Below are 12542 nucleotides of genomic sequence, written 5' to 3'. Positions count from 1 at the left end.
AATACAAGTAAGCTTCTGTATACCAACACAAATGGTACATTTTTATTTCTCATTTAACTTCAGATTTACTTGTTCTCCTTTTGGAAAAATTCTTTTTAATGAATGGTGGACATATGCTATCAAGTTTTCGAGCTTTCTTGGCATTTAGACTGTTCAAAATGCTCCTAATATCTTCTGTCTGAAGACCAAGGGACCTCCCTTGGTCTTCAGACAGAATTTGGTATCGTAGGAAACAACTCTTGTAGTGAATTAACAAGAGTTGAGTTAACAAGTCTTGAGGTGATTAACAAGATCGTCAATACAAGAGTTATAAGGAATGTGGGATGCTAGTAAGTTAACTTTATATTTAGCTGTGGATGCAATAAAACAATCAGATTGTAGAAGAGGCGGAAGTATAAATGGACAGAAGTCGGTTTGCTTTTACTTTAATCGGGACATAAAGAAGTACGACGTGGCTAGCAAACTCTCTCATTGGTCAGTTGCTAATAATTCTAAAAAATACAGTGGTACTTCTACATCTAACTAACAAGTGCTTTACTCAGTTACCTGCATTTGATTTTATAGTGTACAAAGGATCCTTCCGATCAGATTACATAAACTTTTACGCCTTCATTTTCATGCATACAAATTGCAGCTGCCATTACAAGCTCTAATGCTAGATGATAGAGTAATCATGCAAGATTTCGCCAAAAGCATGGTTTATCGATTGAAAACGTCTGTCATTGACACAATAGGTATTTCGGGATCAGTCAACATATGTATCCGCTTATAATTCTGCACACTGAAAGGCGCACATACCAGACTTTACCAAAAAGGATTACTTAACGTCTTCATTTCACGAATGACTGGCTAAATTTTCTTTGTGAACATCAATACCACAGTGGAGTTTCGCTTTGCACCAGGATCCCCTCGCGGGTTGTACGTATTTATAATCATGGCAGTAAAAGCACAGGTTAATCCCGCCAATGACGAGAGGAACTTATGGACTTTTTTCAATCTGCGGATGAGTTAGTCAGTCTCAGGTAAGGAGAGCAAGGTTTTCCCTCCGATAAACTCTAGTTTTTCATCTATTAAAACAGGCAAGAACTTATCAAAGAGAGAGACCAGAGAATACATGCAATTTAAGGACATAATATACTTGAATGAGGTTGTTCTCTAGAGGGGGGGCTAATATGATAACTACTTTGTACCAGGAACTGGCTTCGTTTGACCACAGTTTCATCCCTCGGCTATAATTTTTCCTTTTTTTTTTTTAATTTGAACGTTGCTCCATTGATTTAATTTTAACATTGATCCACTTATTTTTTGGGCTAAGTCAAGGATATCGTTTATATAACTCTCGTGGCAAACATTAATGACTTGAAGCCACAACAAATGAGAGTGTCCATGTTGGAACATTGACAACAAACTCGCATGAATCGATTAAATGTACTCAGGGCGCAAATGTCGAACTGCTTTGAAAATGTCAATAAAACAGCTTCTGTCAACAGCGCAACAAAACATTTTTAGACTTCAGTATATTGTGTCTGTAATTGCATGTTTCTTTAATCGATTTGCCTCTTTGCTGAACGTAACCCAAGTTTCCGGTGGATAAAATCATTCAATTCTCGTAACACCAACTAACTGGGCCACACTGTGAAAAAAAAGGGCATGAGAATTCCATTTGTCATTGATAAGATTCGAACTCAGATCTTTTATATGCGGTTCGTGAGGATCGTGATTACAACTAATGTGCTACATCTCAGGCCGCGCCTGAAAATGCAAATTTTTGTGTAATTAAAAATGCTTTTATCAGTTTGGCACTAAGTGGAATAAAAGGTGAGTACCTGGCTGGCTGGGTTAAGCCACAGAAAACACTGGACAGTGGAACAGTTATAGTTTTCAACCGTTTGATATTTTTAAGACAAGCCTATCCAGGAAAATTTTAAAATTAATTGCCATGCGCACAAATCGAACTTAGTACTGCTTCCATCGTTGAAATGAAAGAAACTAGTCAGGCTAGGCAGCACTTGAAAAGTTCCCCTATCCGTGCATTAGAACAGTAACATGATTAACTATCAGATGGCTAACGATTTTTAAGGCTTTCTTGTTGGTAAAATTCGTTGTGGATAGTTACGTCAGTTTCTCTCGAGAGATGGTATTAAAACAAGACTTTCCCGACCACCCAGTTAGCATGGAAACCCAGAAGTGATCGCATTCAGGAAGCAGCTCTTATGGGCAGCAAAATAAGCATTGATCTTTTCATATTTAAAGAGGATAGGGGCGAAAGAACACCGAGATCTTAACTTGTCTAGATGGTAAGGCGAAATTTTCATATTTGTATTCAGGAGGCTTGAAAGTCTTGGCCCGGCCCTTGCTAGTGGCGTTATTTTTGATACAGTATGTCATCAGTACTAGTTTAATTCAGTACATCTGGACTTTTAATTCAGATGTATTTAGTGAAATGCCAGAGTAACATTACCCCAAGAAATTACCAAGCAGGCATAACATTCTGACTGACAGGAACCAAAGCATTGAGAAGACTGGTTATCTCAGGGATGTGCAGCCCTCAAGTATTATGAGACTCCCATCCTCCGAATCTAAGACTAGCGTGTGTCACAAATTACAGTTTCACATTGACTTTTGAAATGTCCATTTTTAGTATGCTTTTGAGGCGCTTAACATGTATGCTTAATGCGCCTATTGTCTTCATCATGTCCGTCCGTCCGCATGTAAAAACTCGATTCCCAGTCGATGGATTTTCATGAAATTTTATATTTGGGAAGTTAAAAAAGATTTGTCGAGCAGTTCCAAATTTTATTCAAAAGGACCAATAGAAATTTAACAATTATTAATATAGTTTTTTTTTCATTCATATCACATTGGCTAACCATATACCATATATTGTAGTAGAAGCAGGATATTATGATTATTTCCGTGCAATGACTGGGTGAATGAATGGGCAGTTTGCGGATGCCCAGAAACGAAATTTTATCGGTTCACGCGTAAAATAGTTGCTTTTTGCTCATTTTTGTTTTAAATCACTGGTTATTTGTTATTAATCACTAATCGCTAATTATTTGCTAACGCACATGAAATGTCATGCACTGCGTACATTAACTAATTCGCTCTATATCGCTTCATTATGGCGCATCTTCTTCAGTATTCAAGCACGAGGGTACATAGGTACAAATACTTTGAATGACCGTGGTTCCAGTACGCTTGATTACTAAATATGGTGCTGTTGCTTGTATTCTCTCTATCTTGTGAACTCCTCTGACCGTGTGATCATCCTGGAATTTTTTGCGCGCCATTGGGTTATCTCATATAGCTGTCCAGATCTTAGAAAATCTGAGAATCAGCGACCACAGGTAAACCTGTGTTTCGAAGACAAAAAGAGCTGTAGGCTATGAATATTCATGGAAAATGTACAGTACAAGTCTTTCATAACAAAAATAAATATACACCGTCAATGCATGGTACAAGTTACACTTCAAGATACAGAGCATATTGAAGAGAATAACACTGGAACATTGCAATAGCCAGCAAGGACCTTCAACACCACAACTCAATTGAATATCTTTGGGATAAACTGTAACGCAGAATTAGAAGAAGGCCAAGACGACTCTCTCTTCGTTAGTGGAGCTCACGAATATTTTAAAGGAGAAATGGAGCTCAATTCCATCAATTTTCTACCAGAAATTAGTAGAAAGACTTTCGCAAAGTACTGAAATAGCCATTACAGCCAAAGATGGGCCAAGAAGCCATTACTTTGTTTGAATAAATATACTGTACGTCTTTGTAATAAATACAAGTGTCCCATATACAAAAATACGTTATCAAAATGTAGAAATTTCAAATAGCACGCAACCACAAAAAGTGGTAAAACCAGCCAAAGAAGGCAAGTCGTACTGTAAAATTAAGGTAATTATGTTTGGGGGAAAGTCAGATAGAAGTTAGGTTGATATTAGTCCATCTTAGTTTTAGGTGTTGGCGCAAATGCTTCATTATAATCATGACAGATTGTCCAAAGAGACAACCCCGTCTAATAAAATATTCAGCATTAGTCGTTAAACCTACTCAAGTGCAATTTTCCTCTAAGTCAAAACTTCCTGGTTGTTACACGTATATTTAGACAGTTTCGGAATTCCACCACCTGACAGCTTGTTGGGAATTCTGAAGGACAGAACGTTTCGTGATAGCTTTAATAAGTCCGCCTCAGGTAATTAAAGCGAAGATTCGCTGCGGAGAAAAAGCCAATTACTTTCTAGTAGAAGCCATACAAACAGAATTTATTCGTCTACTTCATTCTACCACGAGTATGCATTCATTTAAATAAAACGTGTTTTGAGAAATCAGACAAAGCTAACAGCCAGCTGAAGCTCGTGAAACTTTCAAGAAGTCGTTGCTTTCCATTATGAACTTCATCTACACTGCTCGACAAAATTAACAGAACAAAATGTTTTTTTCATGAATTTTTTTATTGTGAAGAGTGTCGCTGAAGGCGAATAGTTGATATAATAGGCATCCTGGCATGCAAATTCCGAGTATTCAATAGAAATCGATCTACCACCTTACAGAGCGGCACATTATGCAAATTATTCATGCCTACAAAAACACGGGTTGCCACAACTTCACTTCATTCCCGTTTTTTGGCTTGATCATTGGGACAGTCACATCTGCAGTACTCAGGAGGTCAAGTCATCGTCGTTTAACTCTAGATGATTCTTTGAGATGGTGGGCCGTTGGACGCTTTGAAGTCGAGCAGTCATAGGCGGATGTGGCACGTTGGCTTAATGTTTCGCGTAGTGTCGTCTCGGCACTATGGAAGTAGTTTCAGGAAACAGGAACCATTACAAGAGAGCTAGTCAAGGTCGCCCGAGGGCTACGTGAACAGACCAGAACAGACAGCTATCTGACTCGAACAGCAAAACTACGCTGTCTTCTCATCAGCTGTCTCTTGAGGTTGCTGCAGCCACAGGTGAAAACATTTTCAACCGGACTGTGTTAAGAAGGCTCAACTCAAGTGGACTCTACGTAAGGAAGCCATTGCACGTCGACAGTCAACCCCTCGGTTGCTTGGTGCGCTAAGGTCTGCGCTGGTGGAAGAATTGGATTTGTTGTCACAGAATCTTATAAATACCCTTACATCGAGAATGGTCACCGCTGTCAGGGCTGTTTAGCCTTGGACAGGATTCATACGCCGTACTGATGTCATGTGGCTGTAAGTTCGAGGTCTTGTATCGACTTCTGTAATGTGACCTTTTTGGTAATTCTTATACAGCGGAGATGAACAGATGAAATTCACGAGTTCGTGGGTAGTAAAATGGATGGCCACTGCACAAAACAGCAGGAATTGGAAAGTTGCTGGAGAGGCGTTCATCCTGCAGTGGATTGAAAATGGTTGATGATGATAATACAACCCCTATGAATACAACCCCCTTCGGACAGGTATAATACCTGTCCGAAGTTTCTTGCTGTCTCCTAATTCCATCGTTATTCTTTGGTACACCACCATATCAAATTTTGTTCTGCTTCATCGCAAGCTGCACGAGTTACATCACGTTTCCTGCGTGTTCTGTTAATTTTGTCGAGCAGTGTATATTTTTGGAAAAGTGTAGAAAACATTACAGGATGAAATGCAAATGCACAAATCACAGTGTGCTCCTATGCCGCGTTTTAGACTGTGGTAGACAGATTTTGAATTCATCGATAAATGAAAGATAGTTTAATAAAAGATGAAGAAACAATAGCACTTGGTGGTTCAAGGTTTTCGCCAGGCAACTCAAGTCATAAGTGTCAGTTTGTAAGGTGTATAAGTTATATCATCTCTAAGATCTTTTATCTTTTTATAATTATCTTTTATTGGGTTTTATCTTTCTCCAGGACTTCGCGGTAGCACAGTATATATAACCTCTGTCCTCTCTATACCGGATGGAAAAGGCCTGAGTTCCAATCCAGTAAATAAAGTAAGGAATTTTTATGGGCTTTTGAACGTGTGTGAGCTAGTTAGTTAGACTTAGGCAGATCAAAGGGTCGCAGGTTTTTCTCCCGGAATTTCGGTTTTTTCGTTCAGCAAACATGCAATACGTACAATATACTGATGCCTTAGTTGCTTTGATGCTCACCTAATCTTTTTTGAGGGCTGAAAGTTCCAGTTACTGGGAGAAAAATAACATAACAAAACAATATTTGAATGATATTTGAGATAGACCAAAGCCTTGAGAAGAATGGTTGCCCCAGGAACGTCCAACCATCTGCTAACGTTTGTGTTTCCTCTAAATCTTGGTTTACTTTGTTTTGTACTTCATTCATTAAGTCATTTAAATCTCTTGTTTTCCCTTGTTTTATCAGGTTTTGTTGATTTAAAATTGTTTCATTCCTACACTTCAAATAATTATTTCATATTGTTCTATCTAGTTCTAGAGAATTAGAGCGAGGAGAACAAAATTTACAGAACAGAATTAATATTATTACGTTTAGGAGAAATAATTTTGGAGCCAGGGGAGAGGTCGTTATTGTACCGACATTTCATAAGGTAATTGATTGCAATTACAGAAAGGAAGATGGATTAACACCACTCTCGAGTAATGAGATTATGTTTGTCGCTAACACGTATTTCAGGCCATTAACCTAATAGTAAACTGCTATTAATATTAATTAACATTTTAATATGAATATTTCGCAATGCAGGGAACACAGTGTTATTATTGTGAGCATGAAATGCATGTACTATTTTGAGTCCACTTTGCTTTCCACTGGATTCATTTCGTGGCGCTTAATTAATTTCATTATCTTATTAGTCTAGGACCTTTTTAATGTGACTTATGCCCATTTAGTTAGTGTGAACTGTCACATTATTTTTATTTTGAGTCAAGGCAACTGAAATCATGAGGCGTTGTGTCTCTACTGGATGAAAAATCCGAATTTCCGGGAGAAAAATATTGAAACTTTCTCCAGAGCTCATTAACTCGGCCATAGCGCCATTGATGAAATTAGAACCGGATTTTGCTTCACATCGTAGAAGACTAAAGGTAACGACTATGCCTGTTACAAGGGCCAAGAATTTTGTCTGAGGTAAGGTAGAAGGCTTCACGAGGTCTATATTTACGAGACACCTATAAGCAGAGAGCTTCTTTCAATTGGTGCTAACAGCATATCAACTATGAGTATAATGGGCCATGGCAATCTTCACTAACGAGTCCAGATACCTCTCTTCAATAGGATTCTCGAAGCACTTCCATTCAGACAAGAAATTAGATTCCACTATTTCCTGTTAACATCAGGAAAGATCGGTTTGGAAGTAGTGGTTTAATGGTGCAGGAAGGAATCATTATGAGTGGCCACACAGACCTCTGTGTGTTCACTCAAAGAACTTTAGCAGCTCCAAGAAATCGTCATGATATTCTTGAACCTTGTGTTCACTGTTTTGCTGGCACAAACTTTATTTTAATGGACAACAATGCACGTACGAATTCTCGAACATTCAGAATTCCCACAGCGAATCAATACTTTAAGAGGCTGAGTATACCCGTATAGAATGGCCAGTTAGATCTCAAACATCAGTCCAACGTAACTGAGATGCTCTAGGCTGGAGGATTGCCAGCCAGACTCCCGCCTCCTTCCCAGAAACTATACTCCAGATATCAGTTATCACTTCCTAACACCAAAATGCCAACTTTTGACTTCCGTATGCATCTATAAATTTTCATGGGATGTAGTTCCTGAGGTACCAATGTTGACGTAAAAAATTCTCAAACACTTTAAAATGGCTGCTGTTCTTTACTGTTCATTTCAGTGTCCACGGCTTTCCTCTGGTAGTTGTTTTTCTTGTTTACTAGCTCGGATTCTTCTATATAGTGTTTTAGTGCTTTGCTTCACGAGCTAGCAGTGGTGTTGTTACTCAGGAAGTAGTTTCTCTGTATAGCAGTAATCTGCGATTGCTCTTTGGACCAAGCTTTTCAAGGTTTATTGAGCGGAAAGAAGGCTTTTCAGTCCAAGGTCATCATAAACTTTTATGTTCTGGATAAAACTTACACTCCTATTTAATCATAAAGTTGTTTTAATAGGCGAAACTTCAATATACTGCTTCTACCGAAATTTGCCTTTTAAAAAGTTTTAAGGAGTGTAAGTATACAATATAGTCTGCTTTGTATTTTGAAAATGAAGTTTCCGCTGAGCTGTATCGTAATAGCTACAGCTTCTCAGAGTAAATGAAAATTTTATATATATATATATATATATATATATATATAATTATAAATAATTTAAAATTTTCATAATATAAAATTTTATGAAAATCGGTGCAATGGGAGGCGCTGTTGCATGCGGACGGACAGACAGACATGGCGAAGACAATAGGCGCATTATGCATATATGCTAATGCATCTAATAACACGTACTGAAACAAAAAATAAAATAAAAATAAATAAATAATTTTCTAAAAATAGAATTATTCTATATTTTTATAATTTATCTCATAGAATCCCAAATTTTAAGAGGCTAAGGTGAATAATTTGTATTCGCATGTAGAAGGCCTTGTATATTTTAAAAGACGAGAATTCTTATATTTACACTCCTGTAGATCTGTATTTTGAATATAATATAGTCCTCTAAATAGTCATGCTCAAGAACATTAAAATAATTCTTTTAGTTTATTTTATATTAGTTAAAAAGTTAATTAAACATTCGAGGAGCTCTTAATTTATACACGTTCTAATATATACAATAATATTTTCTATAAAGGATCATGCAAAACCATAAATTTGATATTTTAAAACAAATGCTTTTAAAATATATTCGGGATTGTAATAAATGCTTCATTAACCATGATTAACCATGATTAACATTAACCTTCATTAATCGATATTGCTTTAAGTATTTTTAGCTAGATGGCAGCACTAATCAAAATATTGATTTTATGACTGGGCGACGCATATTTTTTTCTTCTCATTTCCAATCGCCGAGCCAAATTAATGGTTTTGCTCGATGACAGAAATGTTGGTGGTATGTATATATTTTTATTACTGAATCCCAAAGTACAATACCATTAACAGTTGGGTTCTAACGATTATGCCAAAACTGCGTTTTATGCTATGTCAAGTATCAAACGAGCCAAATCGCTGGCCGGATGCGTTGGGCCATTAATAACATTCACGTTATACTGAAAAGTCGACCAATAATGTGGCAGCTAACTCTACAGGGTTTTATAAGAATTTTTAAAATTGTTTTTGTTTCATTTTTTTTCGTCCTAAAGATATACATCAATGGGATAGTTGGAAACCTATGCAGTTATTTAAATGATTATCCGAGACCGGTTTTCACATGCTAGTAAATACACAAAACTAAGAAATAAATAAAGAAAATTAAATAAACGGAGAAGGACATAAAAGAAAAGATAATGTACCAGAAAATGCTTATTTTCCACTTGCTCTGAATAAAATGTGTGCCAAGGATATTTACTTGATGTATAACGCAGATAATCTCTTTAATTTTACACTAACAGAAACTTTTTTCGCTAAGGCTTGTTCCAGTACATGCAAACAACCAATTAAACCTTCAACATTTTCCTCTTAATCTCAGAGGAGGTGGGGCAAACACCTTTGACGTAATAGCTTTGAGTTGTCACTGGCAGAGGGTATTTCGAGGCCCAAGTTATGAAATGAAAATAGGTGGCGCCATAGTCATCCTTTGTCCTAAGTCCATGCGGGTCAGGTGTTCAGAACAACGTAATTTAGTAATGATGTGTTGCAAAACAGCCCGTATCACCTTTAGCCTCTGCCGAAAACAAGAACATGATGGATTTCACAGGAACTTGACATTCCATCATAATCGTTATATACAATTAATTCTAAACGTGTCATGCTGGATATTACACTTTCCACCAGATGTCCTAATTAGTGTTTCTACATAGAACGCTAACGACAGGTGTATGGTTCAGCATGGGACTGTTATTAACATTACTAATAGACTCTCCAGAGGTCAGTGTTTTAGAAATAGTTGTATATACGATAACAATTAGAGGTATTCGCGGAATTTCACCACTCATTTCTCATGCAAAATTAGATGGTGTGTTGTTCCAGCAACGTTTAACACTGCCACATATTTCGATTCACTGAATCCAGTGACATTCTTGCTTTTCAACTCTGCAGACTCACAAGCACAGTTATGGTCTCTCTCTCTCTCTCTCTCTCTCTCTCTCTCGATAGACAGAAGAAGAACATAAAATATATAAAGGGAATCTCAAGCTTCAGCTTTGGGACTACTGGAGCGATCGGACTAAATTTTTGGAGAAATATTTCTGGTTCTTGTTCCAATACAAAAAGTGCCTAGTTCGAGTTTTCCCCACTAGAAGGTATGGTCAGGTATAACAGACTGAAAAATGATACTATGAGAGAATAAAGTTCGTTAAAAAATACAACGCGTTGAATTAGTAAAGCTTCATTACTTGCGGATACACCTGCGAAAGTAGCAGTACTGTATATGAATCCTGATGAACCCGCGGACCCTGGCCAAAGTCCATATGAAAATCGAAATATGAGAACGAGAGCGAAAAACCATCATATTTCTTTACAAACTCAGTTTATTCAAGTTTTTCATGGCACAAACACAACTGGCTTCTAATCGTTGCTCTTGAGTTCCTTACGATCGAAGTGAATGAGCATTAGAATAAAAACGTTTTGCTTTTGGGAAGTCGGAAGAAAGTAAATACAAACTGCGTTGGTTGGAAGAAAGTAAATATCTTAGATATTCTTTTAGCAGCACGGTAAGAGAAAGTAAATATAGAAACGTGGAAGTACTGTTCCATTATTTACTCGGAAGAGTACTTCCACTTTTTATGTATCTTTGTTTCTTAGCTGGTGTGCTAAATGCCAAAATGCCGAAGCATTTTGAACCCAACTGCTTTTCAATAGCACTATTGTATCATGAGAGTTAATGTTTAAAATTATATAAAATTAAGTTTAAAAACTGTACATAAACAGATATAACGAAATATGAGGATAACCTCAACGGATAAAACCACTCAGAACAAGGAAATGGTTCCATTCTCCCAGAAGAGAAGCCAAACTTCCGGCCAACATAAAACCTTTCTTGCCCAAGAGAGAATAATATGTATATCATTACACGTTTGCCTGTTCATTTAGGGAAAAGTTTCAAATGCCTTGGATGGACTCTGTCTCCTCACCTCACCTCTTGTGGACGTCACCCACACGGAACTGTCGAAGGTTTTCAACCGTTGAGACCATCTCCTACTATAAACCAATCTCTTTACTTATGGCAGTGACGAATTGTTTTGGATCAGAGTTACCTTGTAAAAAGGCCGAATACTGCTTTGTGAACTTTTTTTTCCAGTCTTTTCACAGCAGGGATTTATAATGGACTCCTCTTGTTCCAAATCTACACGAATCAAAATTTGTGCCATTCCCAATTTGTTTATTGGATAGCGTAGATGATCAACCTCCTGGGATGGTTTATATATGTAAATAAGGTTGCATCTGGGAGTAACTTTTCACTCCACTTGTTCCATTCCGATTTCGGCAGAGGGATTGGGCCCCCAGTGATTTATTCCAGATCTTTCAATCCACACAACATCTAAATTCCGCTGTGAACACACACCTGAACAGATAACACAAAAACAGTCTAAACTAGATTACTGGAAGAAAGCGGCTATGGTCTCAGTAGCGGATGCGAAATTTAGACCATACCCAGGAAAATGGACATTTTTGAGCATCCTTATGAAAGTGATGAGGTATGCCATCGTTGGAACAGAACGGTTGCTTCCGGGGTCAGCCTGAGCAATTTGAGGGACCATAAAATTCTTCAACATGTCTCGACACACACAGGATTGGTGATATTTCTATCTGTGAAGAAGGAGCAGCATACCTTTCTGCAACTTTAAGCACAAAGCGCGTTACCTTTGGAACTATCTGTGATGTGTTTCAAAAATGGAAAGGTATAAGCAGCTTTTCATGTGACACCTTAGTAAACATATTTACAAAGAATGTCTGATCTTGTCGTCAGCTGTAATGGCTTGTGCCATCTGAAACCTGTATGGTTTTAGATGCAACCACAACACTTCCCACCAACTTCTATGCTGGCTTGATACACTGACTTTTGTAGAATGTGGATGAAACTCCTTATTTCCTCAGCAGGTTCCTCAGTTTACTGGGGCCATCCAATAGTTTAGCAACAAACGTCTTATGGCAACGTAGAACGAATGACTTCCGGGTGGTCCTTTTGCTGAACCTTTTAACAAAATTTCCGCTTAATTCTCATCATAGGCTTTGTTTCTTCCATCCAAAAAAAAAAAAAAAAAAAATGCTTTGTGTTCTTTAGACACAAGTATGTCGCCATTTCTATTTACACTAGAGCAACCCAACACAGCGGCTACTTCAGTAAACAATAACAAATGAGCATGAAAACTTCGACTTCAACTCTATCTATTTTTACCAGCACATGCTGACTGTGATGAACAGATTTATAAACTAACTGGTTATATAGTTTTACGTTAATAGAATCCATTATGGAATTCTGTCATCAAGCCAAAACAGTCCTAAATGATG

The 12542-nt window shown here is 37.4% G+C and overlaps 1 protein-coding gene across 3 annotated transcripts in view; it reads right to left on the bottom strand.

Moving 5' to 3' along the window:
- LOC150090070 (ninjurin-2-like) overlaps nucleotides 1-12542 on the bottom strand; it is an 84602-nt gene that overhangs the window by 33164 nt on the left and 38896 nt on the right. The window lies entirely within an intron of this gene.

Source organism: Mastigoproctus giganteus, chromosome 2, assembly GCF_048544385.1.
Source record: "Mastigoproctus giganteus isolate SK-2022 chromosome 2, ASM4854438v1, whole genome shotgun sequence".
Lineage (NCBI taxonomy): Eukaryota > Metazoa > Arthropoda > Arachnida > Uropygi > Thelyphonidae > Mastigoproctus > Mastigoproctus giganteus.
The sequence above is the reverse complement of the archived record's forward strand: the minus strand, read 5'-3'. Positions and strand labels throughout refer to the sequence as shown.